Here is a 25,795-nt window from a genome sequence, read left to right as displayed (position 1 = left end):
GCTGGGGATTATCTCAGGACAGTGCTTCAGCAGCAATAGTTTGGTAAGGAGCTTCTTGAAGAATGGACCCAGAGGCCTGGCTAGGAGAGTTGAGGTAAGATTGCTGGGGAATAGCAAAAAGCTCATTTCTTTTCCTGCTATCCTCTGGGGCGGAGAAGGTGCAGAGGCCTGTGTAGCCAGGCCTTGGAGAGACTATTTTATAAGGTCAAGGAGTAGCTGACAGAGGGCCTGCTGCTGGGTTTTTAAAAGGGGTGGGTATTACAACCACCCCTTTGATAACTGGGGAGGGAACAGGCCCCTTCCCAGATACAAAGAGGAACAAGCCCTCCATAAGCAGCCTGGTCTGTCTAGAGACTGTCCACTGCCTCCTTTGCCCATTCAGTGTGCCCTGAGAGAGAAGTGTTGAAAATGCCCTGGGCAGGTGGGGGATAATCTTGATGCATTTCCTCCCTGCCACCCCTCCCCAAACTCTGAGTGGTCTGTTGCAATCTGTATGTGTTGTACAGTGCTGTCCATGGAAGCTCTGAGTACAAATGCAAAAAGTACAGTTGTTCGCTTTTCTTAGTAAGGTGCTGGCTAATGGTGAAAACACAGACAGGTGCTTCCCTCTATCTCCTGTCCTCTTCGCTCCCCACTTTTTTTTTTAAGCAGCTGTGGGATCATTAGTGTCCCACCTTTATTACCCCGAACTCAAAGCAGTACACTCTGGCACACCTCCTCTAGACCAATGTTTCTCAAAGGTGGCCACAGCTTCCTGGGCTGTGATCTGGGGGGAGGAGCAGTGGCCCTTCCTTTGCCTTGTTGCTCCTGGGGTGCAGTGTCTTGGTGTTGGTTTCTGGGGCCCCTAGCAGGGGGTTGGGCCCTGCCCCCCTCTGGAGACACCTGGAGCTCAATGCTGGAGGAGCAGGCAGATGGTGAATTCCTCCCCTTACCAAGGGTGGTGGGGGCTCAGGTTTTGCACTTCAGCCCTGAGGTGACAGACTCTGGGCACAGGATCCCAATCTCCAGCCCTGGGCTCTGGCCGCATAACAGTGGGCCCCAGGCTTTGCATAGCTTCCAGCTCTGCCCTCAGGCTGCAGGGCTTCGGGCACTGCCCCCATCCTCCGCTGCTTCCCTCAACTCCCTATCCAGGCCTTGACTGTTCCCCTGGGCTTGCTAGGGCTGAATAAGTCTGCTGCGAAAAATGACACAAGTTTGTTAATACCACTTTTCACAACAGATTTACTAGCTAGCTGTAAATAAATTACCATGATTTTGATGTACCTATTTATTTTTCCCAAAGCTAATTCAGTATATTAGGAAACACCGTGAGGCCACCAAATAACTTGTCCTGAGAACCCGCCCTGCTCTAGACTCCATTTTCCTTAGTATGAAACTCTTTCTTTCAGCTCAAAAGGCCTTTCTCTAAGCATCAGCCTGTGCCCTTCCCTTCCACGGAGATGTTAATCTGAGAGCAGAGTGTCAGCAACATTAATTCTCTCCTTTTCTCTGTCTGTGTTTAAATGGGAGGGGAAAGGGTGAAGAGTGAAATGATTGGAACAGAAAGAGTGGTGTGTGTGTGGTGGGGGGAAGGTAATAAGATGCGGGGAGGGGGAAGCTGTGATGTCTTGCCACATGCAGCCAGAGTCACAGGGTGAAATTGTAATGCTCCCAGCTGCTAGTGCTGATCGGTAACCCACTATGAAACCTCAATGCTGATTCTCCTCTCAGTAGCTTTGTGAGGGCAGCACCACAAAGGGGGTCAATCTCCCTGTCCCAGTTTCTCCAAGTGAGTACCATGCACACACACTCTCGCAGGGGACTAGGTTACACATTGGATTCCAACTGCCAGTAAGCCGCTTGCACACGGCTGGCAGGTGCATTTTGCACAAGAGCATGCAGAATACCTGATTTAAGCTTTACATACACACCCTAATAATCTTTACACCCCTACTGCACTGCCTGGGGCACCCTATTCTGGCCTAGACAGGTTCTTATACTATGGTGATGAGAGCAGACTCTGCCTGCTCACCCCTGGAAGGTGGGCAATGTGACTGCACGTCTGTTGTGTGCCCTCTTCCTGTCCCCTGAAGAAGGTACAGGGGAGTGTTCTGTTTGGATTTGTATAAATATGTGATGGAGGAGATTCCCCACACAGAGTTAACTGGAGTAAAAGGGCTCAATTAAGGCAGCTGGCTTCTCCTGAAGGGTGGGTCAGGTCCAGTTGAAGGTGAAGCCCAGCTGGGGGAGGAGCTGGTTGATGAGCAGACAAGGAGGAAGCCTCAATGAGAAGGGGGCTGCAGGGAGAGAGACAAAGAACTCTCCAATCCCTCTGGTTGCTAGAGAGTGAAGGAAGGCCTAATGACAGGCGGATGTGCAGTAAGCCTAGGAAAGTGGCTGTGGGAAAGGGGCTGAAGGCAGGAAGGTGTCCATGGAGGCAGCAAGGGATCTGAGGGAGCAGACCGTAGCTGCTTGCTACAGGATCCCTGGACTGGAACCCAGTGCAGAAGGAGAGCCTGGGTTCCCCCACTGGCTGCCAGAAAAGGTGGTGCAGAAACACCAGGGCACAAGGAAGGGGAGAAGACAAGTGGGTGGGGCCAGGCCTCCAGGGAAGTGCCTCCACACAAGAACAGGACAACTCTGCAGAGCTTGGGGAAGGGATGAAGAGTCTTTGGAGAAGTGAGCCTGGGTAGGGGCAAGAGACTGTTTGGACTTGCTTTACCTGGAAAGCAGGATGGGGCTTGTGACGGTGCTGCCCGTGGGAGCCAGCTGAGGTCACTCAATCAGGGTGAACTGCAAACCAAACGGGGCAGACAAACCCCACAAATGCTGGTGGTTATTCCAATACTTAGATTTACCAACCAGCACAAAACAGCTTCTTTAGTACCTCACTGATCACTTAGAAGTCTAAACCACGCAGTTCCCTTAAAGTACCCAGCCTCAGGCCTCCGTCCAGACACACCTGTCAGATATGATGATGATTCCTGAAAATCTTACTTCATCGTCTAAAAGAAAAGGTTCTTCCAATCCCAAAGGATCAGCCACATACCCAGGTCCAATTATAACTTAGATCTTACCCAAAATACATGCTATAGCCAATTCTTATTAACTAAGCTAAAATTTCTTAAAAAAGAAAAGAGAGAGAGTGTTGGTTAAAAGATTAATCTACAGACAGACTTGAATTCAATTCTTGAGGTTCGGATACACAGCAGAGATAAGCTTGTAGTTGCCAAAAGTCCTTTTAGAAATAGTCCATAGGTTATAGTCCAATGTCCATATTCAGGGTGGCTCCAGTCAATGACTGGGGATCTCAATCCTTGTGGCTTAAGGTTTCCCCCTCTTGAAACCCAAAGCAGATCTGAGATGAAGGGTCGTGTCCCAGGCTTCTTATACATTTCCAGCAGCCTTTCGGACTGAGAAAACAATAGGCTCAACTCCTTCTCCCAAACATCCTGGCAATTAGCACAGAGTAATTTATCCATTAAACAGTTCAGATACAGGTTAGCACAACCTTCAAAGAGACACATAGACAATAATACTATTTCACTCAAGTATCATCATAAATGTTAATATTCCTTTCTTGATTTTTGAATTAAAACTATAGCAATAGACAAGACTTGTTTGCTTACATCACAGGACCTGAGCAAACATCTCCCCTTCTACCTCTAACAATGCCGGCTTGCATTTCAAAGCTCTGTTCATTTACATACCTTTCTAACCAGCCCTTAAGGTTCACCCATGGGTTAGGTCAGTCGGTGAGGTGAGTTAATTAACTCTTTCTGGCCCTGTCACCTTTCAGTGAGATATTATACTCATAACGTCACAGGGCTTTAACGTGACCTGACTGAATTGTGAGAAAAGGGACCATGGCTGTGCTGGAGTGGCCATAGGCAGAAGGTGCAAGGTGAGGGAAAACATCTGCTGTGCCTCACATAGCCATGATTGTGTTGGGGGAAAAAATATTCACTAGGTTACTTCTCCCAGAACTGTTCCCTTTTCGGGTAAAGATCTACTGCTCAGGGGGTGGGGTGGCGGGGAAGAGGAGTCTGAGTCCCAGAGTAGATTGACATTATTGGATTGAACTGCAGAAGCATCCCACACACACACCATACATTTTTTTTGGTCTTAATTGCTTCCTCTGGATCACTTCTGTGTTAGTCAGCAAATGATTCCAAAATAGGACGCTGTGGTGTTTTATTCTGTAGGCATGGAGGTCTAATTACTCCCTGACTATCTCACGCACAAAGCATTTCATCTGAGGCTTTATCTTACATGATTAAACATTTATGGGTAAAATGTTTACCTAATTTAAGCAACAATGAGTCCTGTGGCACCTTAAAGACTAACAGATGTATTGGTGCATAAGCTTTTGTGGGTGAATACCCATTTCATCAGATGCTCTAATATATGTTAGTCTTTAAGGTGCCACGGGACAAATAGTCTGGATCTGTAAAAAGCAACAAACAAGGCTACCCCTCTGATGCTTGTACCCAATTTAAGAGCACCACATCATGCTCGTTCTATTTTGCAGGATTGAGACATTTGGTAGTTACTAAAATGTGACTCTTTTTGAAAAGTGGGTGTTACATTGTCGATGTCCATAATAAAGAAATGAGGATAGTTTTCCAGTTGTCCAGTGCTGGCCTAACCCTGCTGCACATTAATGGAAGCAGAGTTAAGCTAACACAGAGTGTTTGCAAAGTCTGCCCTTAATGGTATAAATGCCACATATCCACTGACTTGAAGGAGCACCACAATTGACCAGCTGAGAAGCTGGTCTGTCTTCATTATAACTTACCATCATTTTTTTTTTATTTTTCTCTTTTCTCTCTGTTTAAACAAGCCACTTGAACTCTGACTGCTTCCCCAAAGTGGGGCAAACAGTACTTGCTTCCCCCGCCCTCCCCAGTGGTTTTAAATAGCATTTGCAAAGAGCTTTGACCCTTCAATGGAAGATGCTATACAAGGGCTTGATCCAAAACCTTCCCCAGACAATAGGAGCTCTTCTATTGACTCTGGCCCTGAATTTGAAGTATTGGAGTCTAGACCCCTCATTTTTAGTATCTAGCTCTAAGCAGGTAGAGGTGCTGTATGTGGGTTACATTTTGTCATTCTTAAAGGGGTTGCTACTAAGCAACAAAGCAACCCCTGACTCTGACCTTCAAGTTGACCATTGAATCTCTTCCCAACCATGTATCAGAGGGGGAGCCGTGTTAGTCTGGATCTGTAAAAGCAGCAAAGAGTCTTGTGGCACCTTCTAGACTAACAGATGTTTGGGAGCATGAGCCTTTCGTGGGTGAATACCCACTTCGTCGGATGCATGTTGGCTTGTGTATTGAGAATTGCACTACACCTGCATCCTGTGTACCGGCTGTGAAACATAATGCATATCCGGAAATGAGAACCTTTTAATAATGTAAATGAAGAAGAGCTGAATGACATAGCAAGCAAAATCTGCTCTTCAGTGGAACCAAAAACTTTTTTAATAATGTTGCACCTAAGTTACTTCAATTTAGTTACACAAATCCTTCTGTTAAATAAAAATCATAGCCAATGCTGTATCACCCCCAATGAGTGATGCCAAAGGAGAGTGAATGTAGACCTAGAACAGTGAAGGCTCCAGTGGTATGAGGCATGGCACTGCAGATGACTTCTTCAACCATATCCTGCCTTCACTGAGCCTCTAGGATTGGATTCTGCTCTGTTACACTGGTCTAAATCCAGAAGAACTCCAGTCAAGTCCATAGTTACACAGATAGCTGCCAGCCTGCCCTCCCACAAAGGAAGAGGGAAGAGGTAACCCCTCTCCCCCCCATAAGCCAGGCACTCACATGTATCTCAAGGGAGTCCTAGAGATACAGGGTCATCACTGCCTCCATGAGTCCCAGGTGTAGCTCCTGGTTCCTTTGGCTTCCTGGCAGAGCAGCTTCTATAGGGGTCATGTTACTAACGACTCCCCTGCAATGCCTCCCCTTAGGTTGGGGTTCCACAGCCAGAAGGCAGAAGCCAGCAGAGTTACTGCTGACTGGTGGAGTTTCTTTACCCATTAAAGGCAATTTTAAGGAAGAGAAGAATAAGGCTGCAGTGAACAGCCTGCCTTGCTCTGCCTCTGGCCTGCTTCCTCTTAAGCTGCATAGCCTGACCTCCAAGGAAAGAATTCCATGGGGTCAAGGAGAGAAAAATGGGGAATGATGATGCAGGGTAATCTCCCTGTCCTCCCCTTGACTCTCATAGGTAGAGGGGATAGTTTGGCCCACTGTCTGAATAGTTCCTAGAGATGGGCTATGCCACCTATTGCTAACAAAGTCCAGATTGCTTTGTGAAGCTGGCTGCTATAGTCTTTCAGGACTACCCCTCTATTGATGTATGGTCTCCATTATGCCTGTGCTGATGCTTTGCCTGTAATTCACAGGTTCCCAATTGTTCATGCATGCTCATAGGTAAGCCTCTCATTTGAATGACTGGAATATGTAGCTGTCTGCAGGCGAGGAGAGTAAGAATAAATGGATCTGACCACGTTCCTTATCTCCATGCTGCAGAAACTTTTGTCAATTTCTGAGAGAGACTGGGTAGAAGCAGAATGCTTAACAAGATCATTTGGGGTCATGGTACAATTATTAGATTCCTCAATTCTGTGTTACTGTAGATTAGTGTTCAGGCTCCCTGGAGGAAAACCAAATTTGAAATGGCAGGCAACAGCCAGATGCCAGACAAGTTAGCGAAAACAGTGCATGAACTGGGTAAAACACGCAGGAGCCCTTTCAAGTAGCTGAGCTCTTTTCCCAGTGAACCCTTAACCGTGTTCCTAGTGAGTGCTCAGTTAAATTTAGAAATGCTGTATTACAAATGGGGCTTCATTGAGGAGTTGCAGGGATCAATGCTACAGTTAGGCAAACTTAATAAAAGCTTCATTTTTCTGAGACACCAATGAAGTCTTGTAACATGGCTGGGGAACTCTGAGATGTATAATAAGGGGTGATATGTAAGAGAGACTGATCCCTATCTCCTAACCCAAGTCACATGCCATGAACAGTATTCTAAGAGTAACAGACCTTGTTAGCCAAAAGGGCTCGTTTCCCCCTGGAGCTTACCTAGTTACCAAGGAGGCACAGAGACAGGAAGACGAGTACCACACCCTTTATTGATCGGTCAGCTGAGCGGGTGCTCTGATCGGCTAGTGCCAGAAGAGAGAGACACCCCACAAGCCCAAATGGGCCTTTTTATAATCAGTAACAAACAACTTAGCCTACGTTCGTCTACGTCATTTGGTTGACCTGTAGAACCTGTACATGTATCTATTAGGGGATAATTGGGTACGCAGGATACATATATCATTTTGTGGGGGAAACAAGATACATCTGTTGAGGATACATTTGTCATTCTGAAGGGGACACAAGATACATCCGTTGACCCTTTGTACTAGATACTTTGGATGCATACATGGAAAAACAGCTGCATACACTTGAGGAGCCAAAATGGCTGAGAAGCTATCCAAACAAGCTAATAAGTAATTAGCTGACATAGGTAGATGTACGTCCCTTGTTCCTGTTAGGTCGATTAAAGTTTCAGGCCTACTACAGAAAAGCTTCATTGACACTGGTTTTCACCAACAACCTGACCTAGGCTAGATACCACTAGCCACTGACTTTGCTAGGAACCAATGCGACTCAAGAAATGGAGACGCCAAGGAAGGAAGTCAGCTCATCTACATGACAAAGAAATGGCAGTGTTCCCCTTGCATCTGCTAACAACCGCTGTCTCAGGGCTTTCTAATCTGATGGCCACAGTTTCTTCTTCAGGGGCCAAGTCAAAGGGAGGACCCACCACCAGGACCTTGTATTTTGCTACTTTGGTGTTTGGCATAGTCACTGTTATTGTTGTCAGAATGAGAGCTGCCGTTCCTGAGTTTGAGCTTGGCTTGGTTTATGGACAAAACAGGCAAATTCTGTCCTCCTTTGCCATGCGTGACCTCTGGGTGTATGTGAAAACTGTGTTTTGGCTCTGGATTCTTATTTGCATCCTACCTAACATACTTCAGTCATCAATACTGTCTACCAGAAGAAATAAGGTTGACAAGCTGTGCATTTCTAATGTAACCTGGGGGTAGGGAAAACCAAAACATTAAGAGAATCATAGGGTTGGAAGGGACCTCAGGAGGTCATCTGCTCCAACCTACTGCTCAAAGCAGGACTAAGCCCCAGACAGATTTTTTTTTTTTACCACCCCAGTTCCCTAAATGGCCCCCTGAAAGATTGAACTCACAACCCTGGGTTTAGCAGGCTAATGCTCAAACCACTGAGCTATCCCTCCCACCTACAAATGTCTCTGCAAGTGGGATTTTTATTTTAGTGGTTAGCAGCAGGCAGGATCAAACCTGAGACCTTTGGAGCTCAATGCATCAGCCTCTACCCCGAGTTAAAAGATGTTTTTCTTAACCCAGCCTGTAATGGGCTCCTCAATTTCTAGCTCGTCTAGCCACCACTAAAGTAGTAGAGTGCCATACCAAGCAAGCATGGATTATGCTAGCAAAACTCAACCTAAGAGAACAACTTGTATCTACTGGCAGAGGTACTGCAACTAGAGACTATTTTGTGGCAGCAGACTTGTTGCAGCTGCTGTCAAGGCACAGCATTGTGCTGGCAAGGTTGCAACTTTTTATGAAACAGACTTCTATGACTGTAAGCTTTCTAGAAACACCAGCAATAAAAAAACTGAACTATTTTATGATTACATGCAGATGTTAGACATCGGTTTTTCTTCAGTAATAATGCCCTTTGGCAATTGTTGGTGTGAAACATAAAAGGGTCTCTTAAAGATATGTTTCCAGAGTAGCAGTCGTGTTAGTCTGTATCCGCAAAAAGAACGGGTACAGCCACCCTTGCTGTACCTGTGCAAGCAGTAAGCAGACTGCGTATGTGTGGAGTGTTGCTGCTGTAGCTCACTGAACTGGATTTGGGATGCTTATTAAGTTTGCATGAGAACAGGGGCAGATCGCTTCTGCTAAGCATCCAGACTGTCTTTTTTTCTGTGAATACATTCGAGAGCGGTAAGCAGCAAGGTTCTCAGCTGTGCTCCTGCTGGTTTTTGTATCAGGCCTTGGGCAGAAAGTGGCTGTACCTTTCTGCAGTAGACTGGGGGTGGCCGTAGCAGCAAGTGTCCCAGACACAGTACTGGGTTTCCCTGCTATAGGGAGTGAGGCTAGGGTCTCACTTTCCTTCCAAGACCGAAGTGGTAGCTGTATGACCTAACAGCTTAAAGCCAGACTATCTTTAGGCCCCAATCTTGCAGTCCCACCTCGAGCAGTACTAAGTGCAATTCTGGCATGGCTCGTGATCTGCCTAAGACAATCGTCACCAAGCCATAGATCGTGATCAACTGGTCGATCCTGGAGCCTCTGACAGTTGAGTGATCTCTGGCTGCTAAAATTGTGGCGGCCCAGCAGGGCTAAGGCAGGTTCCCTGCTTGCCCTGGCCTCACGCTGCTCCCAGAAGCGGCCAGCCTGCCCCTGGGGGGGCAGGGGTCTCTGTGTGTGAGGATCCTGCCTGCCAGCACTGCCCCTGCACTCCCACTGCTGGGAATGGGTAACTGCAGCCAGTGGGGGCAGTGCTGGCAGGCAGGAGCAGTGTGCAGAGCCACATGCTCCCTCAGGGGTGTGCTGGCCACTTCTGGGAGTGATGTGGTGCCAGGGCAGGCAGGCAGCCTGCCTTATCCCTGCTGCACTGCCAACCGGGAGCCACCCCAGGTAAGTGCTGCCCGGTGGGAGCCTGCAACCCTGCCCTGAGCCTGCCCCCTGAATCCCCTGCACCAGCTCGGAGCCACCTCCTGCACCCCAACCTCTTGCCCCAGGCTCAGCCTGGAGCCCCCTTTAGGGTGACCAGATGTCCCGATTAAAATCAGGACCGTCCCGATATTTAGGTGTTTGTCCTGCATCCTGACCGATCTTTGGTCAGGATGCAATTTGTCCCGATATTTCGCTCTGCCGGCAGCGTTCGGGTGTGGGGGTTTGGGGTTTTTTTGGCTTTTTTCCTCTGCTGGCAGACCTCCCCCCCCCATGTGTCCCGATATTTTTCTCCCTCTCATCTGGTCACCCTAGCCCGCTCCCACACTCTGAACCCCTTGGCCCCATCCCCGAGCCTGCACCCTCTTCTGAACCCAAGCCCGGAGGGAGGGGGGATGGAGTGAGAAGGGCTGGGCCTCTGGGAAGGCGTGGGGGTAGATCCTGGTTTGCACTTTAATTCAAAAAGTGATCTTGTGCATAAAAAGGTTGGAGACCATTGGCCTAAGAGGTGGTAAGTAAGTATGTACACGCTAAAGAGATTCTACTTTCAGCCTCGATCATTCATTGAAGTCACCAGAAGAACCACAGATGGGAGTAGAATCTGGCTCTGAATGACTAGAGACAATTTTCACAAGATGTAAAAGTTCTCTGCAGTGTTGTAGCCATGTTGGTCCCAGGAAATAAGAAAAGGTGAACAATGAGGGTTAGATTGTTCATGCATACTGAGTACACATGTGTTAGGAGACCATATAAAATGAAGTAGGCAATCCAGGGTTAGCAGGGGTGAGTTACAAATTGTTATAGTGAGCCATAAAACGAGCATCCCTGTTAAGTCCATTTTTGCATGTCTAGAGTAATGGATTTAACTTTGCAGGCTTGTCTTTTGAAGGTGTTGTGCGTGTTTCCTTTACGGATGAGTACTGAGAGATCAGATATGTAGCAATAGCTTTGTGACCTATGTTTAACAATCTATCCCAACATGAGTTTGGCTCAGATTTCCTTCCCCCCACAAAGAGCTCTGCTTAGCCCAAAAGCTTGTACCTTCCACAACAGAAGTTGATCCCCTACTGTGTCTCAAAATTTCTTGGCATTTAAAGAAAGGATGCTGGATATCTTGCATATCAAAGTCAACGGTTTTGCCTGGCTACTTCTCAAGCTCAAGTTGGCCACCCCTGCTTTAATTCTGGACAGCTGAATCCCTATTTAGGCACATTAATGTTAGCCTTATTTTTCCAAGGTGCTGAATGCTGGTAGCTCCCAGTGCAATTGGTGCAGACCCTCTGAAAATGAGGCCCATTGTTCAGGTGCTTAAGGATGAATGTAGGTGCCTGGCATTAGGTACCAACGTCTGACTTTGGCTTAATTTATTGTCCATTTCTGTGATGGATTACACTTCCATAGTCTTGGCCACACAGCAAACCTTCTTTATATGGTCGTGCGGCTGCTTGGTTACACAGCTGTTAGTGGTAACAAGATGAACAAGTATGGGAATTACTGTCATGATTAGGCATGGATGAGCTGATTGTTATGTTCATAGAAAAACTCTCTCCCATTTTTATCCAATAATTCCTGTAGTCAGTTGGACTTCTTCCTCCCTAATTCTCTCCCCCAAATCCCTCCATTTGGAATAAAATGTCTATAATTGGGCACAAGAACGTAACATGATAAAGCCTTACATTTGTTAGCTTTTAAATTCTACAACTAGAACATATGTTGGGCCAGGGCCAAAGCATAGTTCCATTGAAAATAATGGGGGCACACTAACAGCAGCAGATCTGGCCTAGTGTTGCTAATTATCGTAGCTCTCAGTCATTTATTTTTAACAAATGAAGGGAGAAGGATAGACTTCATTAAAGCTTTGCTGACACAAAGACATTGGATCTATAATCTCAGTAACATCGTAAATCCTGATTCTCAATAGCATAAATGAGATCCGGTTCTAGCCTATTATCTGCCGCTCTAAAGCATACTTATGCCATGCTCACTGCCTACTACTTATCCTTCCTGGAACAAGAAAATAAGCAGGCCCTTAGAGCTGGATCTACTTTCTTGTTTGTTTTTTTTTTACTTTTTTTTCCCCAACATGTTAAACAGTTCCCAGAATTTCTTTATTTTGCAGAAGCTAGATTCCTTGTCACTGTATACCAAGTGCTAGCTCCCAGTGTGCGATTCATAATATAATTTATTAGCTGATTTTCACCTTTCTCTCTACAAATTGTGTAGAGACAATACTTTCCTTAAGTATTCCTCATAACAAATACCTTTTAGGAGGATACTCTTAAAATCTAGCTTCTTTGGTGGGCTTTTCTCAACTTTTGAAATGAAATACTCAGGTGTTTTCATTGGACACAAGTCATAGGGATTTGTTTTTGTTGCCTCAATTAAATATAAGAACAGTCATACTGGGTCAGACCGGTAGTCTGTCTAGCTCAGTATCCTATCTTCTGACAATACCAGAGGCTTCAGAAGGAACGAACGGAACAGGATAATTCTGAGTGGTCCAGTCCCAGCTTCTGGCAATCAGGGGTTTAGGGACACCCGAGTATGGGGTTTCATTCTGTACTACCTTGGCTATGGTTCATGGAGGACAGGTCCATCAATAGCTTTCTCTCTTTTAAACTTGGTTATACTTTTGGCCTGCACAACATTCCATGGCAATGAGTTCGACAGGTTGTCTAGGCATTCTATGAAGCAGTACTTCCTTATGTTTGGTTTTTAAACTTGCTGCCTATTAATTGCATTGGGTGACTCCTGGTTCTTGTGTTACGGGAAGGGGTAAATAACATTTACTTTCTCCATACCATTCATGATTTTATATAACTCTATCATACCCTCTCTTTTTCCCCTTCCCCCAGTCATCTTTCCTCTAAACTGAACATTCCCTGTCTCTTTAATCTCTTGTATGGAAGCTGTTCCATACCTCTAATCATTTGTTACCCTCTCTCTGTACATTTTCCAATTCTAATCTTTTGTTGAGCTGCAGTAACCAGAACTGCACAAGGTGTGGGCTTACTATGAATGTATATAGTGGCATTATGATACTTCGTGTATTCCTTTCTAACAGTCATGTCAATTTTTTAGCTTTTTTTGACTGCTCCTGCACATTGAGCAGATGTATGATTCAAAGATCTATCTTGAGTGGCAACAGCTAATTTAGACCTCATCATTTTTATGTACATTTGGGATTGTTTTTCAATGTACATTACTTTGCATTCATCAGTACTGAATTTTATCTGCCATTTTTTTTTGTTGCCCAGTAACCCAGTTTAGTGAGATCCCTTTGTAATGCTTCTCAGGCAAAACCAAAACTGACTATCTTGAGTAGTTTTGTATCATCGGCAAATTTTGCCACCTCACTGTTTACCCACTTTTCCAGATCACTCATGAATATGTTGAACAGCACTGGTCCAAGTACAGATCCTTGAGGGACCCTGCTATTTATCTCTTTCCATTCTGAAAACTGGCCATTTATTCCTACCCTTTATCTCCTCTCTTTTTAACCAGTTACTGATTCATGAGGACCTTCCATCTTAATCACACTAAGCAGTCATGGGGTAAAAGCCTTTGGTGAGGGACCTTGTCAGTTGGTTGATTGTAACCCTCACTTGCACAGAATCCTGATTCTACTTTTTCAACACTAACTTTCTAGAAGCAGTTTGCAATACACAATTCAGTTTTTAATTAATTGGCATGCATGTTCACCAATCTGTTAGAATGGTACAAATCATGTTAAGTGGACACAACCCATCCTATGCAAACTCCTATAAACACTCACATGAATATTTGTAAAATATATTTTTCCAGTATTTTCCCAGCTGTAATCTGTAACAAACTTATCTGTATTCTTGAGCTGTTAATGAAACAAAATAGCATCTTTGGGTAAAACTAAGTGAAAGCAAGATTCAATTCAATAATACTTTATACAGAAGAAGGCAGGTTTCTATCTGTTTACATTACACAAACCAACAAGTTCACAGGACCAGCTTCCACTAAATTTTCTTATTTATCCTATTTTTGCAAAAGGAAAGATTCAAGAACAAATATATTACTGTCAGTTGCTTCATTAAGGAAACCTACACAAATGCAAGCTTTCTTCCTTAGATAAAGATATAAACTCAAGAGGCTGGCAACAGAATAGACACTTGTGTCCAGAGGGAGCTTCATAATTAATCTTCTTTGTTTCTTTTAAAGTGACTTCTAAGAATTTCACGCTATTTCTTTAAGGCAGAAATACTGACATGAAATAATAAACAAACAATGAGGATGGGCAAACCCACTTCACCATATTTCAGACCTATTTGAATAATTCCCAGGAGTCTGTGTCAAGTCTGGAACTTCGTGCTGACTGTCCAAAGAGAACAAGATGCTGCTCCACCATAGTCAGCACTTCTTATTTCTATGGCTTTATACGTGTGTTTCTGACCATATCATGGAAATCCCAGATTGGTGTTTGAAGAAAGCCACAAGTGGATTCTAGCCATGATTAACATGTGGAATTATAGATCTTAAATAGGGGGCCCTTGATAAACAAAACTGCAAACTCAGAGGCTTCCACATAGTTTGAATTCCAGCTTTGTCTCCTTTGTTTACCAGGGACCACACTGTCTGGAACTCTGTACAGTGGACATCTAGTGGCTGAATAATTTACTTGCAGTATATGTATCCTTACAGTGATCCTATCTGGACAGGAACTGTCCTGCCCTAACTTCATGGGAGACTGGATTCACAAATGTTGTGGTTTCAGTCCTCTGATACTTGGACTCCATCACACCACATTAGACCATCTCAGGCCTGTTTACACTTGCTCTGTGTAAAGTAGAAAGTAGGTGCCTGAAACTTGGACCACCTTTTTAGTTTCTCAGCCTGTAAGTTACATCACTGTTAGCACCCCTACATCATTGGTAAAGCAAGTTCTTAGTTCTCATAGTCTAATGGAAACAATTTGAGTGTAGCTTACACATCACTTCTGAACTTGGCTCTTGGAATAGGCATGTAAAGATGCTACAGACACTGCAGCTAGAAAGCAGTTCAATACAGATGGGTAGAAGGTCAGGCAACAGCATGTGAGTGGCTCTCTGCAAGGAAATGGAAAAGGAGTGATGCCTGTATTCAGGACACACACGGTCTTCTGCTTTTCAGTGATACAGAAACAAATTGGTACATCTGTCTTGTAAGATTTGTTACAGGAGGCGAAATGAGCAGTAGTAGATGGTACCTGAAGCATTTCCTTAGTATTCTTCTGGGTGTAAGTTTACTTTTTTAATTCATGTGCATCTCTTTATCCTCGATTTCAGTATGTTGGCTACCCATATTTGCCTTATGTAATAGTCTTCAACTATCTGCTGAAAGAAGCCAACGTTAGACTAGCTACAGGCTGCCTTGCAGCCATTTCCCTTGAACTGTTTCACCTTTCCTCAACAACCCCCCCTAGGAGCTCAAACATGGTGAGTTTGAGGGTGGTTCTGGCCTTGGTTCTGTGCCAATGTACTACGTCTGCCCACTAAAGGGAGGACAATAAAAACAACACTGTAGATGTTACCACCCCCCCCCCATACAGTAAATGTAATGAAAGGAATGTTTGTGTGTCAGTCCCAGCTAATTAACTAGTGCTGTGTGCTTCATTCACTTGGATTTTTTTTAAATTGCATAGGGGGACTTTTGTTCTGGGGTGGAAATGATATATACACTCACACTGCACAAACCTAAGCATCACACATGCTGCTTTCTAGGGATCTGCAGGATATGACTATATAAAAAATCTTCTTTCAGGGGACCATTTTTTTTTTTTTTGTTGTTGTTGTTCTGGAAGCAAAAGTGGGCATAAATAGGACTTAAAGGGTAATCAGCATGTGCTGCTGGCTCAAATTTCACAGAATTTCACCTCTAAGTTTAATTAACGTGAAAGTGTATGGAAAGCCGATTTGAAGATCACAAGGTCGGGGGTGGTCTAGATAATACTTAGTCCTGCCATGAGTGCTGGGGACTGGACTAGATGCCCTCTCGAGGTTCCTTCCAGTCCTATGATTCATGGAAATAGGATTTTAAATTAGCATTCAGCCAGCCATGGTACAAAACAATACCCTGTAACTCATCTGACTATTGCAACTAACTAGGGACTGGTTGTGAACTATGCTAGTTAATAATTGAAGCAAAGAAATAACTGGATATTCATTGTGAATTATTCACTCCTCTGCTATGAGTGAAAACCTGGCCCAGAGACTCAACAGGTACTAATCAGTACAGCACCTTTGACATGAATGAAATTACTTTTATTTAGACCAGCCAATTGATATCAAAGGTACTAGGTGAATTTGCATCAGCTGAGGATCTGGCTCCTGGAATGAAATCACCTCTGCAGACTGCTAGCAAAAGTTTTTTTGATTAGGTTTTATAACACCCACAAGCATGCTAGAACCAAAGACAAGCACTTCTCCATAAAGATACAATTAGAACTAGTTGGGATTTTTTCCATTAGGGAAAAAAAATCATTGATAATATTTTGACATTTTTATTGAAACTTTTCAAATGGTTTTTGTAGAGCAACTGGAAACTTGAACTTTCAAAGAGAAACTTTTTTTTTTTAAACTCCCATTTTTGACTTTTTCTGGCAAGTTTCAAATGAAATTTTTTTCAGACAGGAATTCTTACAATCAAACATCCTGATTCTGATCTCCTATCACATCATCTTCTCAAATGTAACTCCCTTGTCCTCAGTGGAGTGACTCCCGACTTGCACTGGTATGGGTGTGAGAAGCAGCAAGGACTGGCCATATGGTACTTTCCACTGGGACCAGGAACAAAGGTGGTATTGGAATCTCATGAGCTTTTTGGTCCTGTTTTGCAGACAGAGAATTCTGAAAAGTAAATAGGACAGAGTTAAAAAGTGAATTTGTCTCTTTCTTGGGCAAAATTGCTATTGGAATTGCTGAAACCAATGGGAGGTTTGATTCATACACTCCAATGCCAGAAGGGACCATTATGATCCTCCAGGGCAGATCTACAATTATAATGCTACATCAGTGCAGCTGCACCAATGCAGCTGTAGTGCGTTGAATGAAGGCACTCTCTATGCCAACAGGAACAGAGCTCTCCCGTTGGCATAGTTACTCCACCTGCATGAGAGGTAGTAGCTATGTCAGTGGGAGAAACCCTCCTGCTGACAGACCAGTGCTGAGGTCCGTATAACTAGGTCACTCAGCGGTGTGGCTTCACCCCGAGCGATGTAGTTTTTTACTGAAGTAATTCTCCAGCTAGACCTGCCCCTAGGCTGACCTCCTGCGTGACACCAGCCAGAGAACTTCCCCAAAATCATTTGTGAAGTGCATATTTCAGGGGAAAAAATCCAATCTTGATTTTAAACATTGTCAGTGGTGCAGACTCCACCATGACCCTTGGTAAATTGTTCCAATGGTTAATGCTGCTGGGAAATGTACACCTTTTTATTTGTTGAGCTTCAACTTCCAGCCATTGGATCGTGTTAGACCAGTGATGCTCAGACCTCAGGGGTTCAGGAGCCAAATTAGAGATCAGCATCACCCAAAGGAGCCACAGGAGGGTGAATCATTGTTTCGTTTACTATACTGCTATAGATTCACATGTGAACAGTATGATGGGGAAATAGTGTGTGTGTGTGTGTGTGTGTGTATATTTTATATACACGTACATATCACAGCAAAATGACTGACCAAGTAATTTATCAATTAGAATTGTTTAATAACATAACAAAAGCATCCTGATTGAAACAATGATTTAATTATTAGCCAACGTGAGCTGCAGGAACCACATTCAAGAGCCACTTGCAGCTGCGGAGCCTCAATCAGTATTGCTGTTTGACCTTCCTTTCTCTGCCACATGGCAGAGCCCATTATCAAGTATTTGTTCCCCCTAAAGGTACTTAGCCTGTACTCAAGTCATCCCTTAACCTTCTCTTAGACTGAGCTCCTTCTGTCTATTTGGCTTACCGGTCACTATAAGGCATGTTTTCTAATCCTATAGATGACTTCATGGGTCTTATTAGACCCCCCTCTCCAATTTCCCAACGCCCTTTGAGTTGGGACTGTGCAGGAAGTGAATTAAGACTTTAGGGTCAGGCTCATGCACTTACCACAGGTGAATTTCAAACTCTATCCCAGCAATAGCAGAAAACCCAGCTAGAGCAACTGTGTTGTCAATATTCTCCATTATCTGAAATTCTCTTCCTGCCCTAGGGAAATCTCATGGTACATCTTTAAGAGACAATTTATTCCTTCAACTCCATTTATTTACATACTGACAAATCCCTTTTTAATCAATCTGGTTACTACATTTGCTTTCTTCAAAAATAGCACTGCGTTGACTCATGACAAATGACATTTCAGCCTCCGACATCCCTCACTTCAATTGGTTTTAAGTGAATCTGAATAAACATGTGATTAAATTACTCTCGCTAAAATACTGAATGGCAAAAATACGCTTTTACACTGTAATCAAGTTGAATTCCTTGCCGTCTTCCCTCTTGACAAATCCCAGTGTGCGGTGTCCTATAGAGTTGGCCCATTAGGAAATCTTCTAGAATTAAATTGAATCGTCTAGAATTTTAAAAAATGAGGGGACAATTGTACTAGGTCTGTAAGCTCAGGGGACCCCCCCCCCAAAACATCTGAAATGGGAGGGGTGGAGCCCCAGTGAACATGATGTACTGGAGCCCCAAATCTCTCGACATATCTGATTGAGGATGACAAGTCTAGGTTCTTACAGACCCGTTAGCAGAATGGGTGAGGGAATTCTCCTCCATAATCTCTGCATGTATGGTTGAAATTCAGCCTCATGTAGAGGGGTCACCACAAGACTATGCATCCCTTAAGTCTCACCTAGCCTTCTTTTTTTGAGATCTTAAGGGGGACATAAGTGCCCCACGAGCCTTGTGCTGGCTCTTCTGTACAGATGGAAATTCATTCCTGTACCTCAGTAAGTAATGTCCTAAAATCAAGAAAAGACCTTTTGTAACAGTTGAAAATGCATTAAAAGAGGACAATCAAGTGACGGTACATAGGCAGGTAATTGAATTGCCACCTTTCCATTGTGCAGTGGAGACCCCGTCAATCTCTCCAGTCTTCTGCTGTGATGTGGGAGGCTGGACTCGATCAGGTCACTTCCCACTTTAATATCTAGGCAGCTGTAAGCTCATCTTTCAATGCCCTGATAACAGAAAGCTCACAAAACTGCCTACGGCATAACAAAGAAGCCTTTATTGAGTACTCGGTGCTGCCTTGAAGCTACAGGCCCGTTCGGTTCAGTGAATGAAGGGTTGCTTAGAGTTTTCTCGTCCCACCTTTGTGCTGTTGACTGGCAGTTTTGCTAAGCCAATAGTTTAAAGGCACAGGGTTCTATTTCTTGTCTGTATTTTAAAATACTGCATTGGTAGAAAGCATTTGTATTTAATAGTAGCAGCAGCAGCATTTTTGAACATTTGCAGTTGGCAATCATCAGGCCACAGTAAATCATAAGACTAGATTTTAAAAAAATAACACAATCTTAGTGGTACTCGGCATCTACCTTTTCAGGGATTTCTGTAACCGTTGTGTCGTGGATTTTTTTTTTTTGGTTGGTTGGGTGTGTGGTGTGTGTGTGTGTAGTTTTTTTTTTCTTGTTTTTGTTTTGTTTTTTTTAAATGTGAGATTCTTGTGTGTTCATTTGTTTCTATGAGCTGGGGCTTAAAGCAAATATTACAAGAGTTGGAAACAGTACAACTTGAAATAAGGATCTTGCTAAAATATGGAGGTATCATTTTGTTAAGTGCTCTAGCTATTTATGATTTTAAGGAAATTAACCCTTGTTGTTCCAGCAGGCATTTTGATTGGGGGAGGTGTGTAGGACGGGGGTTTGTGGAAGAGTCAAGGGGCTTTTTATATTCATTAAATATGAATGTTTACAAAATGATTTGCATTTAAACTGGAGCAGCCTGCAAAAGAGCTGTGCACAAAAATAACTTGTGATTTATTTTTTGGGGGGCAGAGGGAAGAATTAGCCTATGGCAAGAAAAAATTACACTGACTTTTGATTTGTCAGAAGAAACACTTTTTTTTTGCCTTTCTCTTCTGATCTTAACCCTAATTGTGTCTTTTTGTTTTTGAGTGTTTCTTCTGACAAATCAAAAATCAGTATAATTTTTTTCTTGCCATAGGCTAATTCTTCCCTCTGCACCCCCCCACCCCTGAAAACAAATAAAAGTACAAAGAGGTAGACTCTCAGACTTTAAAACCCAGAGATGATGGTTTTTGTTTCAAACTTTTCCTCTAAGAAGTTGCTGCTCTTGACAAATAGTCAATCCTTGGTGGAAGCTTTATGATTTATGGCTTATACAACTGGATATAAAAAAAAAAGTGTAAGGTTCAGGTTCCTATATCTGCTTTCTCCAGGACTGCAGGATATAAATATACATAGAAAATTTAGGCTGAATATGGTAATAAAGTCAGATCATGACTCCTGTACTTAGCCAGTGAAAGGAGGGAAAGAACATTTAATATGTATGGAAATTTCTGTATTAAACTGGAAACTTTTTATTTATTGATGCCCTGATAGGCCCGTTATGATTAGTGCCAGTGTGGGCAAGCAGAAATATAACACTGAACTCAAAACACTATTTTAAAATGTTTTTCAGGGTTAAGACACAAACCAACAAAAGCAGGAATACTCGGAGTTTTAGGAGAAGGACTCTGACATGCTGTATTAGATAGAAGGTGAGTGGATTAATGCTTATAGGTGAGCCTCCCAAATAGGTTGTTTGGGGTTTCATGTCTGAGACACTTCTAACAAAGAGCCAAATTCTGCTGCCATTGCTCATGCTGAGTGGTGTAGTACTCTGCGAGTAGTACCAATGAAGCCAAATGGGGTGGGATGGGCCAGCACAGTGGGGAGAGGTGACAGTACGTATCCCCTGTGCAATTTTCTTTTGACGACTTGCAATCGTGCTTTCCAGAGCTACATGGAAAATAGAGATCCTTTCTTGTGGCCATTTTGGGCTGATCGGGAGAAAGTAAAACTCCACATTTGTTGAGATGGGATTTGCAAGGAAAAAATCCATTTCAGGTGAACTGAAATCATTGCCTGGGCGGGCAGGCTGCCTGGTTTCCACTGAAACTTTTCACGGAACCAACATGTTCCCATGGCACCTTTCTATTGTGTCCAATCAGCATTTTCCAATGGAACTGTTTGGTTGCACAATGGAATTACATGAGTGGAAAGATGAGTGAAGAACCTGGAGGGGAGAGTATGTGTAAAAAGCAGAGCAGAACTTGTGTGCTGTGTTAGCAGATCTTATTTTAGTTTCTATCACACCTTACTGCTGTTCTTAGCAGTAGAAGTTCCCTTAACAAAGAATTAGCAGGCTGCCAAGAAGCCATGAGTGTGTGGCAGGGTGGGGCGCAGTCATTTGGAAGTTTCAGCCACATTTGCAATGGAAAGTGTGCAGGTGAGCTGAGACTAGTGAGCTCTGAGCCCTATTAATGCCATGGATCTTGGTCTGTCATGAGAATTGTTGGGCCATGCTTCTCTGCTAGTTCTCACAAGCAGTGCTACCAAAAAAGATAGGATCAAATAATACAGTAGAAAATACCGTTTTTTGTTCTCATTTAAGCTGATTTTTTTTTATTAATAGCAGTCACAAAATTGCCTACCTGGCGCAGTGATTCATCATCATCCATTGGTTTTAATGACATCCGTTCATATTTCTGCTGCTTACATTGGCTTTGGTTACAATATTAGATATGCCAATGCATTTTTTTGCCTCATACAAACAGAGATATGGAAGGTGTCAGATACAAGACAAGGCAATATAGCAGGCAGTTTAAAATAAAAATACTAGGAATGATCAAATCTTAAGACAACATTTTTTTTACTTTGTCCCAACGCTTCTAGGTTTTTATTGAAAAAACAAATTTTCTTTCTCTTTCCAATGAAAACAATAAAAAAATCTTCAGTGGCTTTTTTCTTGAGGGGGGGGAAATAATTTTTCCATCAGCTCTAATAAATACAAGTATATGCTTTTATACAAGTCTGTAAAAAGATTGTACACCATTCCTCGTAGGGTACAATACAGAAATACTTATTCAAAATTTATACAGTTTGCTTTGAGAGAACATTCATTTTTTGTTAATAAAAATGTATGAGCTTTGACGATTGTACCTTGTTTTAAATTTAGATTTATCATATGTTGAGTACTGGATCTCTTATCTAATCCATCATTTATATTGCACCAAAAGGTGCTAAATGACCTCTTAAGGTCTCTCGCAGTGCTGCACATCTATGATTGTATTGTAGATTTAAATCTGATGCTTGTAAAATACAAGAAAACTGCGTGACTCGAGTCTTGCTCCTGGAAAAACTGGTAGTCACATCCCTTCTGGTCATAGGGGCATATAGAGCCAATTATTTGTCCAATCACTAGGTAGGAAACACTGTAAGACTCTTGTACAATCCAAGAACAGCAGAATTGGAATCTGTCAGCCCAATGGGTTCGAGAAGCGAGGTACCATTGGTCCTAAAATGGGTCAGTCATGTAGGTGAGAGGAGCAAGTGGTCTGTACACCTCTTGGGGGGCCAGGGTTGTCCCTGAAGGTTACTGTTAGAGGGATTTTCCTTACTCCTTTACTTTTCTGGCTTTTGTTACACAGACCACAAGGAGCAAAAGACTAGAAGTTTGAAGTGCCGACCATGTGATGTTTGTTGGGTTAGTTTTTAAGCAGGCATATTTTGAAGCCCTTTACACCAGTTGGGCTTTCAGTGTTTTTATTTTTAGCTTTGATGCTGCAGAGCATTTACCCCGTATTCCCCTTTCCAGTTCTGACACCGCAGAGCCTGGCCTGTGTCCCTGTTCCTTGTTTCTCCCGCCACCCCAGCAAACATTCCAATTTCTCTTCCCACTTCGTGTTTGACCCCAGTTTGATACAGTAATATTCTCCACTATACCTTATCCAATCATTTTACTGAAATTTAACTAACCAATCCTAACATATTGTAACATAATTCTCTAACCAATTATATCTCACTATCCTAATTAACTTACACCTAACAATTTATTATACAGTAGACAAACAACTAGAGAACAGACAGATTAACAATAGAAAAGTGGGGGCCATAAAGATAACATACAGAAATGAGGGTTTCACAACCATTGATAAGTGATTGATTTCTTGCCAGACAGGATGCTAGCAAATCCTTAACCATTTTAAGATCTGTTTCTTTATCTGGTCGTGATGGGCCCTATTAGGACAGGATCGTCTTCCTAAGAGCCCAATACCAGTATTTCAGTGTGACTGGTTTGGAATGTGAGGATGTGACTGTACGCTTCTCGGCTTATGGCTGCACCTGCTGCTTAGCCAAAGGCCTTGGCCTAAGAACAAGGCCTCAGACTAGCCTAGTGAGAGAAGGCCCTTACACAGGCAGACTTGTGGGTTTTTTTAAACCTCTATAACTAGCTACATGATAAAAATACACCTAAGTTCTTAAAGTATAGGCCTTTACAGGCAAGCCTGAATATCTATATTCTAACAGTTACCTACATCCTCTGAAACTCATTGACATAATACTGAGCCATATTACTTCAGTTTTACAGGTGGGAAAACTATATAAGGTGCAGATAGGTTAAGTGACTTATTAAGGCTACAGAGAGACTGTCAGAGCTAGGATTAAAATTCAGAAGAGCCTAATGGCAAGGCTTGTGCTCAAAGCACTTACCTGGAACAGACCTGCCATTCCAAGTTCAGCCGGTTGACACAGTGGTGCTGAAGGAGTTCAAGGGACATTGAATACCCCAGCCATCATCTCTGAGGTGTGTGCGTAAAACATTCAGTTCCAATCCCCCTCTGAATTGCCTGGCTACCATTGAAGCCATGTATATGCGTGAAACAAATTTTCTCTCTCTCTCAGAATTGAAACCAAAATTGTCTGAGATCACAAAACTGTCTGAGGAATGTAGCAACTTGTAAGCTATGAAATTCCCAATTCCCATGTGAAACTCCCATCCACATCCATGGGACTGTGGAGCAATAGAAGGCATAACACATATATGTAGTTCTTTGGTTCTGTTTTCATCAGTCTATGGCTTGGTTATCCCCATCCATAAAATGGGGATAATGGCATTCATGCTGTTTAATGGTTCTGAGATTTATGGATGATAGTTACTATGTAGGAGCTAGGTATGATTATTTTTTTCAATCTTCTGCCTCTTCATTTGTCTGAGATACTATTTATAGATATAGAAAAAACACTTCAGAACAGGGTAAAACTTTTTCCAGAAAAAGGGTTCTTTAAAAAAAAAAAAGTGTTTCACTAGATTACTGAAAAGGAGCCTATACATTTTGAGTTTGTTTAAAAGGATGGAGGGAGGGGTGTGTGTGTGTGTGTAGAGGGCAGGGGAATAAGTATCTTCAGCACAGATGGAACTCAGCTGAAAGGAATATTCCAAAGCAGTAGTAATCATGTGCATAGCAACTCAATCTAGGGAAGATTTGGGCAGAGGGGAGGATCGAGCAGGGTATGGAAAGAGTATCTTAATGGCCTTGAGAATCTGTCACCCCCTGTGCCTCTGTTTCCCCATCTATAAAAGGAGGATCATGATACTAACCTCCTTTTGTAAAGAGCTTTGAGATCTACAGTTGAAAAGCACCATATGTTGTTTTTATTTATTAATGACCCACTCTGTAGAATTTTCCAACATTTCAAAAGCTGAATAATCAGTTACTCTGGCTACAAATCATCAAAGAAACTTTATTTTTAAATGAGTGATTTATTTATAGATAAAAAAGATACTTGTAGAGTATACATCTGACTATCATGCAATGCACACCCGCTTCCCTTGTGTTTCACTGGAAATTACAGTAACTAATGTGGAAATGCATTTTCAATTTGGATTCATCTTGCAGCTCCACAGCCCATGAAGGGTTTTCAGGGAGGGGCAACAAATGAGCCTTTTTTGTTACTGTTTTGTTTTCCCTTCTCCCATTCCCCCACTTTATTCATATGAAAGGACAACAAAAGACTTAAGAAGTCTAAAATCAATTTATTCTCTTTGCAGGCAGTATCAATAGGAATGACCAGCAAAGATTTAAAGAAAATTTCAATGCCTAAGGCTGGGAGAAGATAAGGGAGCCTTGCTTTTATCCTATCATGGTGTGTATGTCTCTAAGCTTGTGTGTCTAATGGCTGACTGTATAAGTAAGGGGACTCTGCTTATGAAAACTGGCATCATCCAGCCAGTATCTGACTTGTATGGATAGAGGCACCTTAAGCAGACACCTGATGCTCCCTTCACAGATAAAGGCTCTGATCCTGCAGTAATTAGTCTCGCTGATTTCTGAGGGCCAGTTTTTATGATCAGGCCCAAAATTCAGACTTAAGTGGCATTTGTTAACGGCTCAATGGGCTCAAGTGAGAATTAAGGATGGAGAGGGCTTATGTAGCCTGCATACTTGAAGATGTGCAAGATGCAATTCCCATGGTGGAAAATGGAAAGATTCTCCTTGACTTTAGTGGGAGTTAGATGGGACCCCCAAAAAATTTCACAGTGGGGGGGGAAAAGGGCAATTTCAGAAATGCCAAGTGTATTTGCACTTCTAGATCTCTTAAACTTGTGCTCCAAATGATTTTAGTCATTTTGAAAATATCCCTGGGAAAACAGCAGTAAGAGCTCTAGAGTCTACTGGTCTGGCATCCAATCACAAAGTGGTATTCTCCCAAGAATGTGTCTGTGATGTGGTTTTCTGTGATAGAGTGACACACATGGTGAGCTTGGGAAAACTTGGAAGAACACATGGTCTCTCTCTTGTATGTATATTTAAGTTAAATGTGTTTTTTTGGATTTCCACAATAAGTGCGATAAATAAAAGGATAGTGTAGATAAGTGGTAAGATACAAGATGCTGTAAGGTTTGGGGTATTATGAGAATAGGATTTCCTTTGAATAGTCAATACCTTTATTTTTTTTTAAAACAAAGATGATTCATTAATTTAGTGTGGAGGAAATTTAGAAATAGATCTATTGGGCTTTACTTTCTCCACCCTA

The 25,795-nt window shown here is 42.9% G+C and overlaps 1 long non-coding RNA gene across 1 annotated transcript; it reads left to right on the top strand.

Moving 5' to 3' along the window:
* LOC120374695 lies at positions 1–25,533 on the top strand. The gene is made up of 3 exons (XR_005586208.1): positions 1–94; positions 20,397–20,475; positions 24,810–25,533. It is a non-coding gene; the product is annotated as an uncharacterized LOC120374695 (long non-coding RNA).
* The last annotated feature ends 262 nt before the right edge of the window (positions 25,534–25,795 follow it).

Source organism: Mauremys reevesii, linkage group 11 (genome assembly GCF_016161935.1).
Source record: "Mauremys reevesii isolate NIE-2019 linkage group 11, ASM1616193v1, whole genome shotgun sequence".
Taxonomy (NCBI): Eukaryota; Metazoa; Chordata; order Testudines; family Geoemydidae; genus Mauremys; species Mauremys reevesii.
Note: the sequence above shows the minus strand (reverse complement) of the source record. Positions and strands in the feature narration are given on the sequence as shown.